At 43.5% G+C, this 25,472-nt stretch overlaps 1 long non-coding RNA gene across 2 annotated transcripts in view; it reads left to right on the forward strand.

Moving 5' to 3' along the window:
* The first annotated feature begins 2,594 nt into the window (after positions 1-2,594).
* Positions 2,595-25,472, forward strand: part of LOC135981132 (uncharacterized) — a 36,306-nt gene continuing 13,428 nt past the window's right edge. The window contains exons 1-2 of one of the 2 annotated variants that reach the window (XR_010598095.1): positions 2,595-2,732; positions 23,797-23,921. This is a non-coding gene — a long non-coding RNA (uncharacterized LOC135981132). Of the gene's footprint in view, positions 2,733-17,954; positions 18,089-23,796; positions 23,922-25,472 lie in introns of those variants that run through there. The other variant, XR_010598094.1, reaches the window with a different exon arrangement.

Raw genomic sequence — 25,472 nt, forward strand, 5'->3', positions numbered from 1 at the left:
GAATGTGTTTGTCTTGGAAGGACTGAGCTGACCTTGGTGGTGATTGAAGCTGGGGTCCGATCCTCAGCTGGTATAAATTGGCATAGCTCCATTGAAAACAATGGCCCTGAGTTTCCAGGATCTATCTGTTCTACAGAGCTGGGGACTGATTCCACACATTTCTCTAGCTCATTGCTGAGCAGGACTAGAGGGTGTTCAGCACCCTCAGACTGAGCAATGTTTGCTTAGATGTATAAGCCCTGCTACCCTCCAGCAGCTCCTCCTTATTAGTTAGGAAGGGAAATTGAGTTCAGTGGGAGCTGAGGACCCGTAGCACTTTGTAGGATCAAGTCCCATAACAGTGAATCCTTTTTAAAAGTGTGTACAGTAAAAAGGATTGTTATTTCTGGTCTGACTAGGGGTTAAGTCCTGCACCAAGGAAGTCGGTGGAATCAGCTTCTCTCTCTAGGGCCACTGAATCCAATGAGCTACCCAATGATGCAGGCTTAGGTTTCCAAAACCTTTGCTGCATCATTATCCTACATAGGGGGGCCATGTGTCTTCAAATGTAGCTGTCAAAACAAAAGTAAAAAGAGGTTACAGCCAAGGCTGTTAATACCAGGTTTCCAGAGAACTAGTATCTGCTGATGGCCTGCCCCTGTAGACTTGCAGAAATCTATGGTAATTACATGTATTTTGACAGGTCTGCAAGAGCAAAAGTAAATGTTATATTGAATTGATTTTAGAACTTATTAATCTTCTTAGACACACTGAAAAGGTAGAGCATGGCCTGGCCTCTATTTCTGGTTCTTGTATTAACCTGCATTTTCAAACCTAAATATCTTTAAGTTAAGCACCTAAAGCCATATTTGGACACGTGCCAAAAATTGGCGTATGGTCATTACTGACTTGGAAGTAGAAGTTGAGGCCAGTAGTATAGCACAAGAAGATAGGAAATCTAGGTTCTAATTCGCAACCCTGCCACTGAATTGCTGTGTGATCTTGGGCAAGTCTCTTTAACCAGTGGTTCTCAAACTGGGGCCGCCACTTGTGTAGGGAAAGCCCCTGGTGGGCCAGGCCGGTTTGCTTACCGGCTGGGTCCGCAGGTTCAGCCGATCGCGGCTCCCACTGGTCACAGTTCACCGCTCCAGGCCAATGGGGGCTGTAGGAAGCAGTATGGGACAAGGGATTTGCTGGCTGCCGCTTCCCGCAGCCCTCATTGGCCTGGAGCAGCAAACCATGGCCAGTGGGAGCTGCGATCGGCTGAACCTCTGGACCCAGCAGGTAAACAAACTGGCCTGGCCCGCCAGGGGCTTTCCCTACACAAGCGGCGGCCCCAGTTTGAGAACCTCTACTTTAACCTCAATGTGCCTCCGTTTCCCTACCTGCAAAATGAAGATAGCACTGTTTAACTACCATTGTAAAGCACTGGAGGTGAACAACCAGTATCAACTATAAATGCTAAGTTTTATTATTATTATTATTATGATTTGATCCAGTGGTCAGGGGACAAAAGGCTGGGGTAGGGGTTTGGTGAGAAGCTACACAATCAGTCCCCAACTGTGTGTTTGTGTGGGGGTTTTTTGTTTTCCCTAGCATTGATGGAATTCAGCTTCAGAAACTGGCTTTGCAAATGAGGTGACCCTGGATGGAATTAGAATTTTAATGGACAGATTTTTTTTTTTAAGCAAGCCATTCATTTCGTTTTCTGTGCTATTAGGCGAACCTCAGAAATTAGACATTTCTTCCTTGACATTTTATTATAAGGTGGAAAGAAATATTAGCTTTTGAGAAGACTGGCCCTCTGAAGCCATTACACTGAAGACTAATAGAGCATTGGCTTAGCTTTTCTACAGATGCTTGATGGGGCTGTGCAGCAATTTATTGTCTTTGTGAAATTAAGGTGAAGGTAAAAATGTTACAGCTTTCCAGTAACAAGAATGTTTCAGCAGTTTTCCCCCAGAGGCTGATTCCCATTTGACATGTTGGCTTCAGAATAATGGAGACAAATAAAAACAGTTTAAAGTTTCCAGGTGCCTTGCAATAGGTTTTGGAGACTGAGTCATAAGTAGAGCTGTCATGGGCAATACACTGAGGTCTCAATCCAGACCAGGAGAGGAAAGACCTCCTTAAAACTCTCCTCTGCTGAGAAGCTTACAAAAATCTTGATGATGATGAGATGGCTGTTTGTGCTGAGACTGCTGCCTGGAGTGCTGACCAATACAGCCTCATTATTTCTTTGTGCTTTCCCTGTCTGTGTATAATCTCCCCCTTTCTCCCCCCCCCTTGTCTCTTGTCTTGTACTTAAATTAAATTAATGGAGATATCCCATCTCCTAGAACTGGAAGGGACCTTGAAAGGTCATCGAGTCCAGCCCCCTGCCTTCACTAGCAGGACCAAGTACTTAGATGATAAGCTCTTTCGGGCAGGGTGGACTAGATGCAGAGGCTCCCTGCTGGAGGCCTCAGGGTCCTGCCACACTTGTCCCAGGTAAGGAGCAGTGGAGAGGTCCTCCAAGCAGGCTAGAGTGGCATCAGGGATGCAGCCAATCAGGGCCCAGGAGGACTCTATAAAAAGGAGCTACAGGTCCTGAAATAAGCAGTTCCTTGTTGGAGCTAGAGTGTAGAGGGGCTCCTGGCTGGCAAAGGAAATGGCAGCACAACAGATAGCTTAGTGCTAGTAGGGACTGGGAGAGCAAGGAAGAGTTCTTGGCTGGCTACTGGGCCTGAGCTTAGAAAAGCCCTGACCTAAAGGTAAGGCATTGGTGAGGGCTGGGGCTGGGGGGAAGTGACCCATGGAACTGAAAATAGTTTCACTAAAGGGATATCGTGGTGTGTGGCTGCTATTCTTAGGGTTCCTGGGCTGGGAGCTGGAGTAGTGGGTGGACCTAGGTTGTCTTTCCCCCCCCCCCTTCCCCCCACATAGGCCACTGGGGAAGGGCCTACAATTGGACATAAGTAAACCCCCAGAAGGGGACTGAACTGTCAGGATGCCCAACTGAAAACTGGGGTAAAACCATTGCTTCCAGGGAGGAAGCCTGGGGGTACAGCCTGAAGGCAGGGCTGAGACTGCTTTAAAAACTGGACACACACAACCAGGGAGGGTGCTCATGAGAGATGGGTGCTGACCCTGTTACAGGCAGGACCTATAATTTTGTTCTGTTTGTACAGAGCCTAGCACAATGGGGTCCTGGTCCATGTTTGGGGCTGATAGGTACTATGGTAATACAAATAAATACCAATAATAATCTCAGCTGACTTTGTTGTCAGGCAAGCTGATTTCAGGTGGCTTTGGAAGTAATCAGGTCTGGGAAATATTGGAGCATATCAGAGTGGAGGTACCCCTTTATCCAGTAAGATTTTTTTTTTTCAAAGGCATAAAGGGCAGTGAGGCACTCAATTTGCCTTGACTTCCCATGGGAATTGGATGCCTTAATGCTCTTGATGCCTTTTGAAACTCCCCCTAAAAGCTTCAGCTTTTGCAAAAGGGGAGAGATCATAGAATCATAGAATATCAGAGTTGGAAGGGACCTCAAGAGGTCATCTAGTCCAACCCCCTGCTCAAAGCAGGACCAATTCCCAGCTAAATCATCCCAGCCAGGGCTTTGTCAAGCCGGGCCTTAAAAACCTCCAAGGAAGGAGACTCCACCACCTCCCTAGGTAACGCATTCCAGTGTTTCACCACCCTCCTAGTGAAATAGTTTTTCCTGATATCCAACCTAGACCTCCCCCACTGCAACTTGAGACCATTGCTACTTGTTCTGTCGTCTGCCACCACTGAGAACAGCCGAGCTCCATCCTCTTTGGAACCCCCCTTCAGGCAGTTGAAGGCTGCTATCAAATCCCCCCTCATTCTTCTCTTCTGGAGACTAAACAATCCCAGTTCCCTCAGCCTCTCCTCATAAGTCATGTGCTCCAGACCCCTAATCATTTTTGTTGCCCTCCGCTGGACTCTTTCAAATTTTTCCACATCCTTCTTGTAGTGTGGGGCCCAAAACTGGACACAGTACTCCAGATGAGGCCTCACCAATGTCAAATAAAGGGGAACGATCACGTTCCTCGTTCTGCTGGCAATGCCCCTACTTATACAGCCCAAAATGCCGTTAGCCTTCTTGGCAACAAGAGCACACTGACTCATATCCAGCTTCTCGTCCACTGTGACCCCTAGGTCCTTTTCTGCAGAACTGCTACCTAGCCATTCGGTCCCTAGTCTGTAGCAGTGCATGGGATTCTTCCATCCTAAGTGCAGGACTCTGCACTTGTCCTTGTTGAACCTCATCAGGTTTTTTTCGGCCCAATCCTCTAATTTGTCTAGGTCCCTCTGTATTCGATCCCTACCCTCTAGTGTATCTACCACGCCTCCTAGTTTAGTGTCATCTGCAAACTTGCTGAGAGTGCAGTCCACACCATCCTCCAGATCATTAATAAAGATATTAAACAAAACCGGCCCCAGGACCGACCCTTGGGGCACTCCGCTTGAAACCGGCTGCCAACTAGACATGGAGCCATTGATCACTACCCGTTGAGCCCGACAATCTAGCCAGCTTTCTATCCACCTTACAGTCCATTCATCCAGCCCATACTTCTTTAACTTGGCGGCAAGAATACTGTGGGAGACCGTATCAAAAGCTTTGCTAAAGTCAAGGAATAACACATCCACTGCTTTCCCCTCATCCACAAAGCCAGTTATCTCGTCATAGAAGGCAATTAGGTTAGTCAGGCACGACTTCCCCTTCGTGAATCCATGCTGACTGTTCCTGATCACTTTCCTCTCCTCTAAATGTTTCATAATTGATTCCTTGAGGACCTGCTCCATGATTTTTCCAGGGACTGAGGTGAGGCTGACTGGCCTGTAGTTCCCCGGATCCTCCTTCTTCCCTTTTTTAAAGATGGGCACTACATTAGCCTTTTTCCAGTCATCCGGGACCTCCCCCGATCGCCAGGAGCTTTCAAAAATAATGGCTAATGGCTCTGCAATCTCACCCGCCAACTCCTTTAGCACCCTCGGATGCAGTGCATCCGGCCCCATGGACTTGTGCACGTCCAGTTTTTCTAAATAGTCCCGAACCACTTGTTTCTCCACAGAGGGTTGGTCACCTTCTCCCCATGCTGTACTGCCCAGTGCAGCAATCTGGGAGCTGACCTTGTGCGTGAAGACAGAGGCAAAAAAATCATTGAGTACATTAGCTTTTTCCACATCCTCGGTCACTAGGTTGCCTCCCTCATTCAGTAAGGGGCCCACACTTTCCTTGATTTTCTTCTTGTTGCTAACATACCTGAAGAAACCCTTCTTGTTACTCTTAACATCTCTTGCTAACTGCAACTCCAAGTGTGATTTGGCCTTCCTGATTTCACTCCTGCACGCCTGAGCAATATTTTTATACTCCTCCCTGGTCATTTGTCCAATCTTCCACTTCTTGTAAGATGTAGGGTGTAATCCTAACAGATGCTGAAACTGCTTCCACCAGTGTATTGGCTCTGTGGTGCTTAGAGGAGTAAAACACTTGTATTTGGTGTAGTGAGTAGATACGGCTCAAAGGCAAATTAGGGCCCATGATGATGACAAACACTGCTGATAACCCACAATGCAGGAAGAAATCAATGGGAGTCAAAAGGCTGTTCAGCAATGTGTTGGAGGTACTCAGCACCTGGAAGGATTAAGCCTATAGTACAATAAGAACTTGACATAAAAGGTCAATTTCTTGACCTTTTATGTCAAGTTCTTGGTCACATGATCTGGACCAGGGTTCCAAAGGTCTCGTGTAATGATAGGAGTCAGAATCACTGACTCCAGTGACTACTGTTTAAGGGTGAAATTCATCCCTGTCCAGCGTAATACTTCTGCACCAAGTAATTCCCAGATAAGCCCTATGTTTCATGGTGCTGGTCCTCTGCATTGGTGTCCATTTCACCATTAGGAAGCAGACCTATTGAGTAAGCAGGGACTATTTTTTTACGGTAATTTTTTAACTGTAACCACACAGTAGCACTTTGAAAATATAGCCTTAAGGGTTCAATTTATGGCACTTTATGAAGTGTGCAAAATTATTTGCTTCCATTAATATGACACCTCTCTCCTGTAACCCATTATTTTTTATAAAGGACAAATGTGCAAGTAGTAGAGTTATTTTAGTTTACTTATTTTTGGTTTCTAAGAGCCTGAACTAAATGTGCACACCTTCAGGTTGGAAGCAGGGCCTTCACGACCACCTAGGTTTTCTATTTGTCCCCAAGAAGTTAGGGCCCTGACACAATTATGACTCCCTTCAGTGGGAACAGGATCATGTCCTTGTTTAGTCTGCAGGCGTTTGAGTAGCATACATGGGCCTCGATTCTCATCTGACTCACCTGCTTTATATGGATTTGACTCCATTGAGTTCAGTGGAGTTTACAGTGGCCGGAGAGGAAAACTGGGCCCTGTGGGATGTACATTCTCCTCCCACGTTCCTTTCCTTTCATGTTTGCCTTGTGGGTTTCCCTGTAGCAGACTGGGCCAGCCTGACAATTTTCAGCACTCCTCACTGCAGTGAAGTGGGCAGATGAAAGCTTAAATATAAAGGAGATTTTTTTTTTTTCAAACCACAAAGGGCAGTTATACACTCACCTCCCATTGACTTGGGCATCTTCCTGCCCTTTGTGCCTTTGAAAAATCTAAGCATGGTTGTGCTTCATGAACAGACCTGTGCAAGGGGCAGGCACACAGCTGTCCTGTCCCCACCCCCTCCCTCCCCCCGAAAGAGTCTAAAGAGCCGTCACAATTATTTCCTTCCTTCCCCACTGGAACATTCTGCTACTAGCCTCCAGTGTCCGACACACGGGCCTGTTCCCTGTCCTGCCTACTCTGTCCTGCTGCTGCTCCTCCACACCTACTGCTGAGATGCAGGGAGGTGTTGGAGAGCAGTGTGCCCCTGTGGAGCTACTGGTCCTTAGTCTGTTTGTGGCCCACTGATGGAGTGCAGCAATGGCTCAGTAACCTGCTCCTAGCCCATTTGGTAGCTTGTCTGAGCACCAGGGCTGATTCAATGTCATTTTACCCTTGAAGTTCACTTTAGTTATATCCTATGTTGTAAAACTTCCAAATCTTGGCCATTTTAATTTGGCATGGAATATATTCCAAGACCAGTTAGCTCTGTTACCTCTGCATTCAGCTGGAAAATTTAACTTTAAAGCCATTTGGTTTGGGTGTTATAAAAATGCAAATAAAGCTCAGTCCTCCCTCATCCACATTGTCCCCTTGTCCAACTGACAGTGGGCCAAAGCCTTTCATTTTAATATTGGCCTGATCTTGCATGCCTGCCAAGATTCACTTCTGAGTGAACTTGTTTGTTTCAGCCAAGGTATAAATCCATCAGAAAGAGGGATTATAATGGTAAAATTGACACTCATAACTATAGCCCTGATAGTGAGTGCTGATATGAACAGATTTGCATGCTCTGGATTTTAGTTTTTCTAATGTAGTCTGGGTGAAATACAACTCAAAACAGACATCCACTTGCTATGTTGTCTGCTTATAAATCTGTGTGAATGTCACATCCATGATGTATATTCTTTTTCCTTTCCTGTTTGTTCTGCCTTAAACATACTGTATCTTAACTGGACAATCAATCCTAAAAGCAAGTTTGATTAGAGATGAGGCATAGAACAATACCAAATTTTGAGGATGTTTAGATTCATAAACTAACTCTTGTGTCCTGAAACTATTTGAGAACTAGGATTTAAACTTCTACACCAAATAAGCAATATCAAGGACATGTATATTTAAAGTCCTTCTAACTTACTGTCCTTGATAGTCTTGTCCATTTTCTTGATCTTTTAGTATAAAAAAAAATACATCTTGCCTCTAACTGAGCTCCACCAACATACACCAGGTGGAGGATCTGGCCCTAACCTAGTAATTAGGGTCAAGGTTTTCCAGAGTGATTTGTGACTTTGTATCAATTTTTCTGTGGTCAGCTTCTGAGGGGGCTGAATTTCAGACAGCGCTGGGCATCCCACTCTGAAAATCAGGCCTTGCCTAGGCACCCAAACTTCAGAAAAATTCAGTTTGAAGAAACTTTGGCCTATAACTTTAAGCAATTAAAAGGAAGACTAAATTTGGGTCCTAAAATTTGTAAACTTTAAAAAAAAAATTGTATTAGCCTCAGTAAATACACTGACAATATTTCAGTTTGTTTACAAGAGTGATCTGGATGGTGCTATTAGTGGATGTAATAATCAGTGTGATACATCATGCTTAATATTTGTTTTCTCCAGCAAGGGGTATTTCCAGGTCCACAAGTAAAACTTCTAGGAATACAAACATGACCAGACCAATGATCCGTCCAGCCCAATGTCTCTGACAGTGGCCCTTGCCAAATGCATCTGAGGGAATGAACAGAACAGGGCAATTTTGAGTGAACCAGTCCCCACCTCTGTTGGTGGCTTAGGGACACCCAGAACATGGCAAAGCATCCCTGACCATCTTGGCTAATAGCCACTAATGGACCTATCCTCCATGAACTCAACTAATTTTTTTTTAACCAATTATACTTTTGGCCTTCCACATCCCTGGCAACAAGTTCAACAGTTTGACTATGTTGTGTGAACAAGTTCTTCCTTCTGTTTGTTTTTAAAGCTGCTGCCTTTAATTTCATTGGGTCACCTCTAGTTCTTGTGTTACAGGAAGGGGTAAACAACCATTTCTTATTCAATTTCTCCACACCATTCATGATTTTATAGACCTCCATCATATCACCTTCATCTCTTTTCCAAGATGAACAGTCCCAGTCTTTATCTCCTCATATGGAAGCTGTTCCATACCCTTAATCATTTTTTGTTGCCCTTCTCTGCACCTTTTCCAGTTCTAATGTATCTTTTTGAGATGGGGGGTGACCAGAACTGCATACAGTATTCAAGGTGTAGGCATACCATGGATTTATATAGTGGCATTATGATATTTTGTTTTATATCTACCCCTTTCCTAATGGATGTAAACTTTCTGTTGGCTTTTCTAACTGCCACTGCACATCAAGTGGATATTTTCTAACCATGATCAAAAAGACTCCAAGATCATTCTTGAGCAGTAACAGCTATTTTAGATGCCATTTTGTATGTAAGGTTTGGAAAATAATCCTATGTGCATTACTTTGCATTTATCAACATTGAATTTCATCTGTCATTTTGTTGCATAATCATCTAGTTCTGTCACAGGTCCGTAAGAAACACTTGGGGCTTGTCTTCACTACCAGGGTCAGTCGTCCTAAGCTACGTAGCTGGAGTAGTGTAACTTAGGCCGACTGATCCTGGTGTCTTCATTGCACTGAGTCGACAGGAGCTGCTCTACAGTCGATTTACAGAGGTGGAGTACCGGGGTCAACTGGAGAGTGCTCTGCTGTTGATTTAGTGGGTCTTCACTAGACCTGTTAAATCGACACCTGCTGCATCTATTGCAGCAGCATTGGTCTCCCTGGTAGTGAAGACAAGCCCTTACAGTGGATCTATTGCAACCCAGTCTTCTGTCTTTATTAAAACATTGGTCAAGCACTAAGCTATTAAGAGATGTTCTAGCCAAAGTATGGTAGTCAGCCAAATCTATTAAAGTTCCTAAATTAATGGCTTTAAAGGACACACTGAGAAAACAGACCTGATTTCAACTCCAAATGCCTTTAGTCTTTATGCAAAATTTATACTAAAAGCCTCTTGCCATTTATTTGTAGAACAAATGAGGCTTTTCTTTTTTCCTTAGTCTCTTCAGTCCCTATCACTGTCACAAGATCAGAATTTCTGCCCTCTCCTAGTCTCCCTATTTCAGAGATCCACAACAAGCCCTACTACCTCCTGATCTCACCCAGACTGAGAAGCAGGAGGCTCCCATTGAAATCAATGGGAGTTGCTGCCTAAATATCTTTGAGGATCTGGTCCTTAGACTTATTGGCAATGAGCTTACGAGGCAGCTACAGCAGTGCAAAACCCTAAGGTAGATTTGGTGCAAATCTGGATAAGCTGGAATGCAAGTCATAGTTTACACCAGTGCAGGGCAACTCCACTAGGGTTTGGGATTAGTGCAGTTACATTGATATAGATACAGTGGGAGCTAAAATCCCCAATGTAGACAGGGCTTGGCTTTAAGCAGTAATGGGTGAATGTCCGAAGATGTAAATAAGCATCCAAAGAGAAGCCTAATGCTACAAAGTTTGGATTTGAAACTGGGTCCAAATGTTCTTTATCTAATATGTAAGGGGGAAGAGTATATTTCAAATTTGTTTTTTTTCTTTGCTTCCTTACAAACCAAAAAAGGGGACCAGCTCTGAAATTCAGATCTAGCTCTGAGGTCTTCCAAAGCTTTAGGAGGCTTTGGATCTGGGGTTTTGTGTCAGGCCAGTTTGTACATCCAAAAGTCTCAGGGCCTGAGTCTTTTCCCACTTACACCAGTGTAATTGCATAACACTCCAATGGGAGCTCCACATTGTGGAGAAGGCTTCTGGGATTGGGCCCCTAAACTTAGAAGACATTCAGATCCAAAGCAAAAACCTTTTAGACGTGCCTATTTTTTTTGTGACATGATCTTGTTTTACTTTACAAGAGAGCTTAACCCCAATCCTATCAGAAAACACGGGCTGTCACTGACAGCAGAAACAGCACCCAAATAAGTCTCGTGCAAGCATAATTTTGTCTTCTACTGAACAGAAACAGACCCTTGTTGTTTCCTAGATACTGGAAGATATCTTATACTTTTAGCTCCTGATGTTCATGTTAGCTGAGACATTTTGAAGGTCCGATCAAATTGCTTTCATTTATCAGAAAACATTTTATTTTTACCTGTTCTGATAGCAATATATTATTCTAAGGCAAAAGTAAATGCCAAAGCTTTCTGTTTAATGTCCTGGTGAGCTATTAACAGTAACCAGGGGAGAGAAAGGAAGGTTATCAAAGACAGACTAAGATGGATCCTACACAAGATTGGCACAGTTAATTAAAAATAAATGATTCCTAAACTGATAGGTAGCACACAGAAGCAATAGGTCCACAGATTCATTTCATAGGAGCACAGCTGAAGATGCAAAGCTATGAAGGGAGTGTTTTTTAACTCCTAATCACGAGACGGTTTTAGCTGAATTGCTTTCAAAATCTTCTCATCCAAATAGGAAGTCAGGAGCCCAGGAAAAATGGCATTGGTCAGTCCTTTCATTGCCCATAGAAGTTGCACTTTTTTCTGGACTTCAACTTTGTGGGACAGATCCTCAGCTGGTGTAAAATCAATAGCAATGCACTGACTTACGCCATCTAAGGAGCTGATGGTTAATGTAATTCTTCTATTGGTGGGACCTGATTTCTCCTCTTATTTACACATATTTTACTTTGGTAACTGACTCCAGTGCAGTTATTCCTGATTTACAAGTATCAGTGAGGTGAAAAGGCCTAAGTATTTTGGTGGCCCTTCTGTCTGTTAAAGGCACTTATATGGCTCCCATCCCTGTTGTATTTGAGGCTATATCTACACTGCAGCTGGGAGAGAGCATCCCAGCCCAGGTAGGTAGACTTGCACTAACAGGGCTCAAGTTAACTTGCTAAAAATAGCAGCATGGCTCAGGACCTCACATCTAGGGGGTCAGGTGGTCTTGCAAACCAAACTGCAATGTCCACACTGTTTTTAGCATGCTAGCTTGAACCCCATTAGTGCACGTCTGTCTACCTGGGTTGGAAGACTTGCTCCCAGCTGCAATGTAGATATACCCTGAGTGCCTCACAATCTTTAATGCATTTATCCTTAAAATACCCTTTGAGAGTGGGAAATTCTATTCTCCTGCAGTACAGATGGGGAATTAAGGCACAGGGAGGCCAAATTCACACAGGAGGTCTACAGAGGAGCAGGAAATTTAACATGGATCCCCTAATATAGTGCCCAAACCACAGGACCGACCATCCTTCCTCTCTAACTTACCACTGAATAGTTTTTCATTTTTCTTTAAATTTCCTTCTTTAATTAAAAGATCCATGAAAATGGAGTCCCTAGCCATTACTCTAGGTGCAACTTGATAATTGCTTAAATTTACAATGATAAAGGTGGGGATTTTCAAAGCAGTCTAAGGGGGTTAGGTGCCATACTCACTGGAACTGTGGGAGTTTGGCACCTAATTCCTTTACACTGCTTTCAGAGTAGCAGCTGTGTTAGTCTGTATCCACAAAAAGAACAGAAGTACTTGTGGCACCTTAGAGACTAACAAATTTATTAGCGCATAAGCTTTCGTGGGCTACAGCCCACTTCTTCGGATGCATATAGAATGGAACATATATTGAGGAGATATATATACACACATACAGAGCATGAACAGGTGGGAGTTGTCTTACCAACTCCGAGAGGCCAATTACGTAAGAAGAAAAAACTTTTGAAGCAATAATCAAGATAGCCCAGTACAGACAGTTTGATAAGAAGTGTGAGAATACTTACATGGGAACAGGGCCGGCTCCAGGCACCAGCCCACCAAGCTTGTGCTTGGGGTGGCACCTGGAGGGTGGCGGCGCAGCACTCTGGCCCCCGGGGAGAGTGGGGCCACGGCTGGGCTCGCCGCCCTCCCCCGGCGCTCTGGCCACCCTCCCCCCGGCGGCCAGGGGGAGAGCGGCAAGCCCTGGCTGGGGCTCGCTGCCCTGCGCTCTGGCCGCCGGGGGGAGAGCGGAGCCCCCGCCGGGGCTCACCGCCCTCCCCCCGGGGCTCCGGCCGCCCTCGCCCCCCCCCCCCCCCCTGCAGGGGGCGGCCGGCGGCTTTTTTGCCTGGGGCGGCAAAAAAGCCAGAGCCGGCCCTGCATGGGGAGATGGATTCAATGTTTGTAATGGGTCAGCCATTCCCAGTCTGTATTCAAGCCTAAGCTGATTGTATTTAGTTTGCATATCAATTGAAGTGCAGCAGTTTCTTGTTGGAGTCTGTTTTTGAAGCTTTTCTGTTGCAAAATTGCCACCCTCAGGTCTGTTACTGAGTGACCAGACAGGTTAAAGTGTTTTCCTACTGGTTTTTGAATGTTATGATTCCTGATGTCAGATTTGTGTCCATTTAGTCTTTTGCATAGACTGTCCAGTTTGGCCAATGTACATGGCAGAGGGGCATTGCTGGCACATGATGGCGCATATCACATTGGTAGATATGCAGGTGAACGAACCCCTGATGGCATGGCTGATATGAATAGATCCTATGATGTCACTTGAATAGATATCTGGAAGAGTTGGCATTGGGCTTTGTTGCAAGGATAGGTTCCTGGATCAGTGTTTTTGTTCAGTGGTGTGTGGTTATGACCAGAATAACTTGATTCCAGAGTTTAGCCCATGTGCAAACATAATTAACCCTTCAGTTACTATGACAACAGTGAAAGAACACACAGCTAACACCAATGAATTCCTGTGCAAGGCAAGTTAGTGAGCTTTTTAAAATCAGGGCTTCCTGATTATCTGCACCCAGACTGAATTTCATACCAGTGTCTGGAAAGGTCAGCCCTCTTAGAATTTCAACATCTCTCTTACGGTTCCTATAGATCCTGTTGTCTAAGCAACTGATGAAAAGCTTTTGTCAAGTAGGATTGGTTGCTAGAGAAGAGGCTGAAAAGCTTGAGCTCAAGCAAGGGAAGCAGATAGTGATTCAGTTTCATTACTGAATCATCCGTCACTTTTTTTCTCCTGATTGCATGGATGCTGTAGATGGATGAGTTTGCCTCTACGCAGTCTAAATTGTGTCAGATCTCACTAAATGAATTTTATTTTCAGGTGTTTGTAGCTCAGGAATTAAACAGGGCCCCTTATCTGTCCAGGCAGAAAAGGGATCTTATAGGTCAAAGAGCATTTAATCACCGATTTCAAATAGCAACTCTGGCCTTATGAGCCCCAAATATTTCAGGGTGCTTTTTTCTATGTTTTGCTAACTCTCAAAGACCTATGCATTTATTGTATAACTACCCACAGCTACTAGTATTAACATAAGAGGGGCCATACTGGGTCAGACCAAAGGTCCATGTAGCCCAGTAGCCTGTCTTTATTGTGGCCAATGCCAGGTGCCCCAGAGAGAATGAACAGAACAGGTAATCATCAAGTGATCCATCCCTTGTCGCCCATTTCCAGCTTCTGGCAAACAGAGGCTAGGGACACCATCCCTGCCCATCCTGGCTAATAGCCATTGAGGTTTAATAGCCATTAAACAAAGACAATAGAGCAAGGGACTAGAGCCTCAGTTCAGCAAGATGCTTAAGCAATGGATTGTTCATATGCTTAATGAGACCATGTGGGCAAGGTAATATCCTTTAATGGTCCAATGCTTCTTAAGCTGCTTAAGCTTTCAAGCTACAGAGTTGAAGAGCTCTGTAGCTCAAAAGCTTGTCTCTTCCACCAACATAAGTTGGCCCATTAAAGGATATTGGCTCACCCTCCTTGACTCTGTCAGATCCTGGGACCAACATGGCTACAACAACACTGCAAACAGCATGTACTTAGTTAGGCACTTGCTTAAATATCCTGTTGTCAGGGCTCTATTCCTAACTTTCTCACTGGATGTGTGAAGATGACAGTGTCATTTAGGACCTTTTTTGTTCAAGATCAGGTTAATCAAAGAATCTGGCTAAATTCTGGTTTGCCAGCTGGGGAGCTATCATTTGAGTACACTAGAAAGGGTGAGCACATTTTTAAATACCTATTCTCTTGTGTATATACTTTGTGTAAAAGCTTTTCCATTACAACAGCCCATGTTTTACTATACCACAATTCCATAGGAGAAGGACCAGTTTTTTAAGGATCAAATCCTCAGCTGGTATAAATTGGTTGAGCAGCATTTACTTCAATGCCAATGTACCCCATTTGAGGATCTGACCCTGAACTTGGGTACATAAAATGCCCTGATCAATAGTTAGACACCTAAATTGCCAGAATTGTTTAATGGGACTCGGTTGATGTCACAGGTGCTCTGCACCTCTGAATATCAAGCTGCTTTTATTTAAATTCCTAAGTATGGGTATAGCAGCCTGACTTTAGGCACCCTGATTTGAAAATCACTGACTTCAATGGGAGATTCACACACTGAGGGCTTGTGGGATCAGTCCTCTGGTTAGTTTATTAACCTGTAACTGATTTCCTTACACAAAATAAACCTCCCCAGCAAATCCTCCAAACCCAATAACCGAATGGTGGGATCTCACTGTAGTGGTTTCCTGTGGAAACAAGTGCAGGGGTTAGCTCCTGTAGCATATACTCACTTTGAACAATGACAGTAATGCTCTCTGCCCTGCATCTGGTATAGGTTTAATTCAGAACCTGCGGCAGCTGACTCTCAGTTGATGTCTTTATTTGACATGACCTGGAGGAAGGATTTCTTTAATTCACTCAGACCTTGATGTGTAAGATTTTTCTCAGACTGCTTTTATTTCTCTGCAACCAAAAATAAATCCCCTTCCCTTGCCCCAAAGGAGGTTTTATAAGGGTTTTTTTAAGGTTAATGTTACCTAGACTAATGAAAACCTTTCAATCAGATATTTTAAAGCCTAGGACTTGGATCTCAAGTCTGTTTTGTGATTTGTTATTAAATAAGGAACCTGTATCTACTAAATTACCCTCAGGCAACCAAGAAACACTCTGCCATCTCTTGAGTAAAGTCATTTATCAGAACACTGTTAGGTCATCTGGATAACTATGCTTCTGTCTTCTTGGACAAACTAAGAGGTCATATACAGTTTATGGGGACAAAAATGATGCAGTTAATTGTTTTGGTGCACTGAAGTAAGAGACCCAGCCCAAAAGGATACTTAACACTTCTTGAACCTTCTCAGTAGGTGCTCAGCACCTAGCAGAATCAGGCTCTTGCTGCCCAGTTGGACCCAAATGGTTTAGGGCCTAATCCAACTCTGATGTACATGGGAATGGAATCTAGCTCTTGTAGTCCCAACCACAAAGCTTTGTGTGCCCCATTGCTTTACCCTGGCATTTTTTGAAATCTGAAACCGCTACATAGTGGGATACATTTCATAATACAGGTACATCAATTAGTGTGTTATACTGCATTTACACTATAATTGGATACACTTCAGAATTAGAAGTGTTATAAAGAATATAATCCTCAAATCATGGCAAGATACAAATGAAGAGCTCAGTCTCAGAATTTAATAGTCTAAATAATAACCATTTCCTGCTCCCATTACCTTTGTGGGCATGCTTTGAATCTGCAATGCAATGTACAGTCCTGTTCAGCAGAAAATTCAAATCTGATCCGCCTGTCCTATAGGACTCAGGAAAAGCTTGCAGTGGGGTCTCAGGTGGGTTTGAATGTTGACATCTAGATGATCATTTGATGACAGAACAAATCCCCACTGTCAGAAAGCATCCTCTCCCCTTGCTAAGGACTGTGTGAGTGGCATATATCCGCAAAATATAATCCTACTGGGAAAAGGAGTCAAGGGCAGGCTGACTTTTTTTAATATATTAATAGCAATTCCAAAAGGTGCTTCAGAGCAGTAAGGTGGGAAAAGGGGTGAGTAATGACATAACAGAAGGAAACTAGCTGTGTAGAACTTCACCCTTGCTGATTAACAGAAATCTGTCTAGAAAATATCAAAATAGATGTCTGCATGGGCGTTTATGCTGCAGTCATCCAGAAAGGTTTCACCAAGGAAAACAAAATAGAATCAGACACAGGCACTGTAGGTGAGGGAATTCAATTCAGTCCTATTGTATGAGGTATTTTTTGATGTTGATCATAGCACTTAGAGCTCTGAGTAAAAACTAGAGAGGCCTAAGCTGCAGTGTTTGGATATGGATTCAGTTCTGGTTCTGAGCTTCCATTTGTTTTCAGTTGTAGCCATTGAGAGAACTAAGGGCTAGCTATAAAAAGCTAGATTGTGATTTTTATTTTTTTTAGACTGCACAAAAGAATAACCCACTTCTATAAGCTACCTGGACCTTGGGTCTGGAGTCCTGGACACTTAAAAGTAAACAGGGCTACTTGCCTGTCTACTCTCTCCCTGGGGCAGTTGAGTGGGGAGTGGGTGGAACCTTGGCTCTCCATTCCTCTTAGCCCATTGGTACTTGAGCTAGTGTTGGTGGTACCAGTGGTAAATTTCTGCCCCCCTGAAAGTGAGCAGTAGGGAGAAACTTGACTCAGAAGGATGTCTCTGCAACACAGTGCATCCTTGAGGTACAGCACCTGGGTGGTGCAGCTTATACCTAGCTCCTTGCTCTAAAGTCATAAACAAGTCCAGGGTTTGGATGAGCATCAGGATCAAAACTTTTCTAAAGTCCACAGATGGAGGCAAGCCAAACCCCACATCCCAACATCTCTGGAATGAACCTGAGCTAATGTAGGATTGTTCAATTAGGTGGGGAAATTGGCACCCAAAATTCATTAAAGCCTGTTTTATGAGCAAAAATGTAGAATATCTTCATAAAAGAAAAGTACACAAGCAATATTGGCCTCTGAAATTCCACTCAAGTGGAAAATAAGGAAGAATGTCACTGCCCTTGGAAATGTTATGTGTATAATTGTGCAAAGTTGCTCTTGAAAAAAATTTACAATGTCTGAAATTCAGTATGGTACCTAAAGTCCTTCAGAATATCAGCTTTCAATTCTGGATGGAAGCTTGTCGTGTGTCTATTCCAAGGGGCCAGATATTCAAAAGAGCTCCTCATCTGACATGGTGGGCACTTTTGAAAATCTGGACCCAGTTAGTGAGTGGCAAATGTTGAAAAATTATGTTCAATAATACCTATCTTATCAGGAAATGCTTTATAAATATTAATTTGTCACCCCACCCTGTGATGTAAAGTCCATAGGGGTTGTGGAAGCAGGGTTAAATGACTTGACAAGGCTGCACACTAAGTCAATAACCTCATCAAAAATGTTGAAGTGTTGATTCCCAGTCCCTTTCTCTATTTATTGTAGCACTTAAGAACCCCAGTCATGGACCAGAACCCCATTGTGCTAGATGTTAACATTCCTATGTTTGTACAACAGGACTCACTTGGACTGTCTCAAATACGCCCTTTTACCCCCAGCCCTTCTTTCCAGGTCCTTGCCCAGCCTCCATCCTAGCAGTGTCTGGGCCTCCCCTCTCCTGCCAACTGTTTCCATGGTGGCCTCGCCTCCCTGGACCCAGAAGATGAGCCATAGCCAGGTATGGATCCAGGCTCGCTGTGGTCCTTCAGAACAGCAGTTCTTTTCCCTTGTTACCATTTCCCCTCCACCCTCACTGAGGGGCTTGTTCCAGACAGGCTGCTTGACTGGGCTTCCAGCAGGCAGTTCCTCTGGTTACATCGTCACTAGACCTCTTTTCCCAACCCCACTGTTTCTCTACCAGAGGCCTCCTATGTAGCCCCTCTGTGATGCCTGCACTATGCATTCTAGGAGAAACAGTGCTTGGTTAGGCCTATTACAGTCATGCCCAAAGACCAGCCAAGCGGGGGGGGGGGGCCTCCATTGTGCTCAGTGTGGTACAAAACACAGATGATCAGATGGTCCGTGCCCCAAAGGGCCTGCAATCTAAGTAACAGATGGATTACTTTCCATCACTCAGTCTTAAATTGCAGAAGTTTACTCCATTACCTGTTTGTAGGTGGTTTGGGGAGGCACCCGCCAACAGTATTTCCAGCCATTTGTTAGCATTTTGGGTTTCAATGTTGACTGAGGAGAATCGCTTATATAAAGTGATTCCTGACAGTATCTCAAGAATGCAGAATTAGTATTGACTTTCCCCTTGGCCATCTCGGATGGTTGGGCAGGGCAATCCCAATTGCACTTAAATTTCAGCATATGCCCTTTGTCATGATGTATTTACTTACTTAGCCTATTCAAATGCAACAACTGGCTGTCTCAGATGTCTGTCAAGCATATAATAAATACAGTCCCAGCACTATATCCGCTCCGCTATTGGCAAGATGTTGACCTTTGACAAACCAGTTGAAATTTTTTAAAATTGTCTGAAGTGGACCTTGAACTGGTCCTATTTAGCTTTACAGCAGAGATGTGCTGCCTAATCTGGGGATAATATCTTTTTAAGATGAACTCCTTGGAAAAACATAGTGAAGAATTTTGCTTCAGAATGAATGGGCTGATGTGGCCCAAGGAATTTACAGCTATAAAAGTATAGGGTCAGATTCTCAACCAAGGAAAATCAGTGTTGCTCTATGCAAGTCCACAGAACTATGTAGATTTACACCATCTGAGGAGCTGGGATAAAATTTTCAAGAGTGCCCAAATGACTTAGGAACCCAACTCCCATTTTCAAAAAATGGCTGAGGCACTTAGCCTAAAGGGTAGATTTTAAAAAAGTGTAGGTGACTAAAGATGAACGCTTCATGGACAAATGTGCAATTCTCCTTGCAATCATTGTGAATAAGCATAAACAAATATGGTTGTACCCATTTTATTTTTTATGACCAAATAAAATGTAGCCTAGATTTTTCCAAAGTGACTAGTGATTTTGGGTGGGGACCATGGGGGACTAATTTTCAGAGGGCAGGTGTTCAGCACTTTCTGAAAAAACAGGCTGTTAAACCATCTCAAGTTGAGGAACCCAAATCTCTAGTGACTTTTGAGACTCTTGGCCAACATGTGCATGTAAATTAGGCATGGTCCCTGAGTCTCTGGGAAGTGACTAATACAGTCCATAACTTCAACAGGTGCACAAGTTTTATAGCAATGGGTCTACTCAATTGACTAAAGATAAGTATGTGCACAACTGCAGGTGGGACTGGGCCCTTAATATTTGGTTAATTTACAGCAAATCCTAACCGAGCACACAGGGTAAGCACAAGCACAATTCTGATGGTAGATCATGGACTCCAGCTCATAGAATCATAGAAAGGTAGGGCTGGGAAGGACCTTGAGAGGTCCTCTAGTCCAGCCCCCTTCACTGAGGCTTGTGTAAACTGGCAACCTTCAAGAGACAAAAATGAAATGATAGATTGCAGCAAAAAACCCTGCTCTACCAATAAGGCAGAGAAAGGGAAACTACTAAAATAGCACACTCTCTTTGCCTTCTATAACCCCTGTAGAAATGTTCAGACTGTGGAACCATAAAACAAAATTCATTTCATGTACCCTGCAAAGAAATAAGATTAGATGTTAAGCTTATGACCTTTGACAGATCGAGGGGATAATGGAGAAATTGGCATAGTCTGTGGGGTGTTTTTTGTTAAATCTCCGTCAAAGAAGCAACAGAATGAGTATAAAAAATCCAGTCAGACCAAAATGTCCATTTTGTTTTTAAAAGACATTTCTGAAAGAGCCAGAGGCTGAAGGTTAGTAGAACATGCTTCAAGGAGATTTAAAGCATATTTAGCAAAATCCTGTTTAGGGGAGGGTAACCTGCAGTTAGGATTATCCTGCCCTTGGGTCCAATGCTCTGAGGGGCTGATGGTGTCTCCTGGGAAGTGCTGGAAGTTGAGGGTATTCAGCACCTTGCAGATTTGAGACCTTTGGGCCAGATTCAAGGCACGTGTGCGCACAAGTTGTACCGCTGTAGTTAGCAATACAACTCCCCCCACCGAGTGTGGCTGCAGTGATAGCTGTATAATGGTGTAGCTATTCCAGTACAGGAAAAGGAATAAGCTCTACTGGTATAATGGAGTTGTACTGGTTTAACTGCATACTCAGTCACTGGGGCCATTTGTGGGAAGAAGGGTAACAGAATATGGCCCTGTGGAGTTACTGTGTGAAGTGGGGTGCAGCATGTTGGCTGATAAGTACCAGGGGAGGAGAGGAAGGTAGGCACTTTTTGAAAGGTCCTCTCAAATTTCTGAAATATGAAACCTTCTCCTGCCTTAAACAGTGGAAACTAGGGACCAGTGCAGGCCTCCTTCATACCAGATTTATATGGTGTCCAATTCAGGGAAACTAAAGCACTTGGAAGGAAAAATTAGGTGAGCAATAAATCATGAGATAAAAGGCAATAGGGGAGAAAATAAGCCCTGTCAGCTAAATCTGAGGAGGACACTTCTAAATAGGTGGGTTCCCTTTCACCTCTAGAATGGCAAAAGATTAATAACTAAAGCAGTTAGGAGATTAAGGGGGTGAAAAACACAATGCTGCTGCACAAGTTACATTAATAAAGGGCCCAATCTTTCTCCCATTGAAGTCAAAGGGAATTCTGCCACTGGTTTTAATGGTAGCTGGATCAGGCTGTAATACTCTGCTTCCTGAAAAGATAATCTATCACCAAAGCAATGATACTGGTTGGACAGCTGTTATCACTTGTGCCAAAGACACCCCTGGATAAGTGTTAAGGTGACTCTCACCCAACAAATCTCAGGACCCAGGATGACATTTACAGGAAGGACGAATATATCTTTTGAACCAACACCCAAAAGAGAACCCTTGGAAATGTTGCTAAATATAATTGTGGTTGTGAGAGCTAGAAAATTTGATACAGTATAAATCTGAGCAAAGAATCTCCTAGATTGCACATAACTTAATACTATAGGGTGAAAATAATCAAATGTATACAAAGTGATGGGGTGGTAGAAAAGGATGGAAGAGCCTAAGTTTCAGAGAAATCCAACTGGGGAAATTTTTGCAAGCTGTGAACAAGTGGAGTGAGATTGTCTTTAGGCAGAGCCCTAAGCACAGGGCAGTGTGTGTGGTCTTCACCAACATGGTGGTAGCCACAGGAGGCCATGTGACTCTCAGACTCCAATCTGAGGCCTAATGCCTTTGCTGCTTCCTCCTTGCTCTGGGGTGTAGTAACCTACTCTTGGCTTATGCTGGTAGTGCAATACCAAAAACTTCAGTGCATTTACATTCTGTTTAGACAACTGTGAATTAGGAGTATCTTAAAAGAACGATGGGAAGAATATGCAATTTGGTACAGCTCCATTGAAGTCACTGGTGATATCTTAATTACACTAGCTAAGATGTATGATTACTGAAATGCCATTCTTTACAAAACCCACTCCAGTGTCCTGTGGTACAGTGCTGGTCCTACTTAGATTGTAAGTGCTTTGGGGCAGGGACTGTCTTGTTGTGTACTGCATCTAGCACAAGGATGTTCTGGTCCATGAGCAGGGCCCCTGGGCACTAAAAGAATAGAAATTATTCTTAATACTGATTTATAAACATTGCAGTTCACTATATGTTTTAGGCCCTTATAAAAATAAGAATGTGGGTAGGTGCCATTTCCCCCATTTTATAGACAGCTCAGTCAGCTGAAGAGACAGTGGCAGTAGCAGAGTTTGGAATAGAACCTAGTTCTTTATTTGCAACAAAACAAAGTATTGTTTCTAAGTAGATATCAAAAAGGGAGACTGAAAAGGAGACAGGTGGGAATGGGAAAGGTTCCCATATAGACTGAAAATAATACCTGAGGCCTGTTTAAAAGACACTCGGGGCAGGTCTTCACTACGGGGGCTGGGGGTCGATTTAAGATACGCAAATTCAGCTACGCGAATAGCGTAGCCAAATTCGACCTATCTGAGCCAACTTACCCCGCTGTGAGGACGGCAGCAAAATCTACCTCCGTGGCTCCCTGTCGACGGCGCTTACTCCCACCTCCGCTGGTGGAGTAAGAGCGTCGATTCAGGGATCGATTGTCGCATCCCAACAAGACGCGATAATTTGATCCTCAAGAGATCAATTTCTACCCACCGATTCAGGCGGGTAGTGTAGACCTAGCCTCAATTAAAGGGGTCTGTGGCAGAGTGCTGAGAACCAGCACTCTGGTCACTATAAGTCCAATTAGTTTCCCTGGAGAGGGGCATGACTGAGGGAAGCTGGAGCTAACTAGATCAGTCTGAGTTGGGAAGCACTAAGGAGCTAGTTACCCCATTAAGTGGAAGAGCAGACAGGCACACAGGAAGGAAGTGCAAGTGCGGAATGAGAGAGGCTATCAAGGCCAGGGTAAAAGGAGGTCTCTGCATGGAGGGATCTTTTCCCTTCACTTGTCTTTGGCAAAAGGGGCTGAAGTTGATAGTTGGTGTAAACAGAGTGATTGCACAGGGTGGTGATTGAGATAAATAAGTAAACCACATGGGTGTTCACAAACCAGAGGCAAGAGCCATTTGAATGAAGACAGAAGCAGAAAGCCGTGCCCTGTCAGTTTCCAACAAGATTAAATATTTGTGATCCTCAATCCAGAGCAAGGATTAAGCCTGAGTCTATGCTGCCCTGGGGTTGAATGCTTTTTAAGTTATCTGAGTTTATCTTGGTGCTTTTGGACTCTTATGAATCTTGGAAATTTAGCACCAGTAATCCCATTGCTTTTTCCTCAGTGACTACATATTAAGAGTTTAGTGGTGGTGCCCCAGTAATATGCCAAATCTAAAAGGTCAGTAATAGATATGGAGATAAAATCTCTACTCAAATAAAATTGATTGAAAGCAACTTCAAGTTTTCAAAGTCAACATGAAGCTGAAATGCATATTCTTAGAATGAGTGCATGTCCATCAAAATCAGATAAAATATATTCCCATTAGTCACCATGTAAGAGTGTGGCATTTTTACTGCCATTGAATTGTTCTTGCCGAGGTATTAATAGCATTTTTCAATTTCCTATATTTTCCTTCAAACTGCAAAAACTTGAGACTTTCATAGTTTTTTAAATATTCTTAGTGATCACATGACCTCCATTTGCAATCACAGATTAAAGCAGTTGTTCCGGAATCTTGACAAATGCAATATTTGGGACAGATCACCAGATGACATAAATGGGGTGTAGCTCCACTTGCTTCAAAGGAGCAATAATTGACAATTTAGCCCTAAGCAAAAGAGAGCTTATGGAAGTGGTTGTGGCCAAAACTGTTCTTTGTCTCTCTCAAGTTGCTAGTGGACTAGGGTCCCTATCACAAAATGGTTAACTGAATTAGCATTAATTTGCCTTTTTTCTTTAAGGCAAATGGGCCCCCAGCAGTTCTAGCTATCTGAAATTAGCCATGTACAACAATCAGAAGAAAAAGATCCGTTCTGGATCCCTCTTTGCAAACCTGAAGTGGGAGATCTGAGCTCACCAATAATGGGTGAGTATCTGTGTCCAGATCCTAGCATAATGAGCCTCTGATTTGGTTGGATCTTATAGGCTCTAAAGTAACAAACTGTTAATAGTAATATGGAGGGCAAAAGCATGGAGAAATTTGCCTTTGAAAGTTCCCTGAGGAAAAGCATATTCAAAGCATACAAATAAAGTGGCTAATGTAACCAAAAGGCACCTAAGTTGCCAGTATGAAAACTGTATAAACTGGCAGTTTGGAGGCACATGTGTCGTAAGGCTATTTCCTTGTAAAGCTGGTGGAAAGATTTTTATATCCATTCCTGTTCCTCATAAAATGCTAATGTAAATCTCCCACATGCTGCAGTGCCAGAAAACTAGATTATCTAATTAGACCTATAAAACTTTACCCAACTCAGACCCGTTACCCAAATGAAATGTGTCCACTCCACAGCATTTTTTGCTTTGCTCCTTGCTTCTGTAATTGCCTACTATAAAAAAATTTGGTTGATCTCTACCCCAAAGCAGGCCCTTATATTTGCAACAATTTTCAACTGGAATCCAGATTCCTTACAGATGAACTTGAGTGGTTGAGATAATCTTTAATGATGTTACCCCCCCCCCCCCCATAGTATCCCCTTTACTCTAACACAGATTGTTAGAGGTACAGAATATGAACTTGATTCTCTATAATTTCAGAGTGAATAAGGCATGAAGCTGTTGGAGACTAAATCTTGTAATTTAGCAAGAAATATATGTTAAATATGAGCAAGAAGGAAATACTTTGAATGCATGGGATAAAGACCAACCACATGTTCACAGCTGGAGTCTGTAAAAAGCCTCTTCAGTATGGGCTGCATCCAACTCCCACTGAAGTTAATGGAATACATAGATGGGAGTTGCATCAAGCCCAAAGAGCCAGACTCTTTTGGAAGTGCTCTCCATGGCACCAGGTTTTCAAAAGATCTTCACTCCTAGTTAGGCACCTAACTAAAGACTAGATTTTTTTTTTCCAGAGTTCAACAACTTGAGTGTGCATAATGTTACTTTGACAGGGGACACCAGAAATAGGTTGAATGGAAATTCACTGTTCTTGCAAAAATGCCAATAAACTTGTGGTTAGGCCTTGTGTGTGGGGGCCCAAGATAGGGGGAGTTTTTTTGTCATCCTCTCTCCCACTGCACATTCATGTAAGGGCCCTTTGCCACCTGGACTTTAACCCCTCTGTGCCTCCGTTTACCTCATATGGCTGTTGGGAGGCTGAATTAAAATTGTGAAGTTTTGGAGGCTCCTTTGATAAAGCATTCTCTTTACATAGTAAAATCTCTCTGTTCTGGGTTCCTAGATAGTTATACTTTAGGATCACTCTCATTGGAGTGTGTGTGTGTGGGGGGGGGAGGGTTGGGCAGATGGTGTCAGTTATCCATATGCTGGAAATGAATAAAAGCAACTCTGCATGAGCCATCTCTCTCAGAGCAGCAGCTGACAGGAGGCTGGCCTGAGGGTATCCGGATGATGACTCAGGAACAGCAGGTTTACTTGCCTCTCCTGTGGTGTAATTAGGTACTGGAAGGAAAAGAAG

Source organism: Chrysemys picta, chromosome 2, assembly GCF_011386835.1.
Source record: "Chrysemys picta bellii isolate R12L10 chromosome 2, ASM1138683v2, whole genome shotgun sequence".
Lineage (NCBI taxonomy): Eukaryota > Metazoa > Chordata > Testudines > Emydidae > Chrysemys > Chrysemys picta.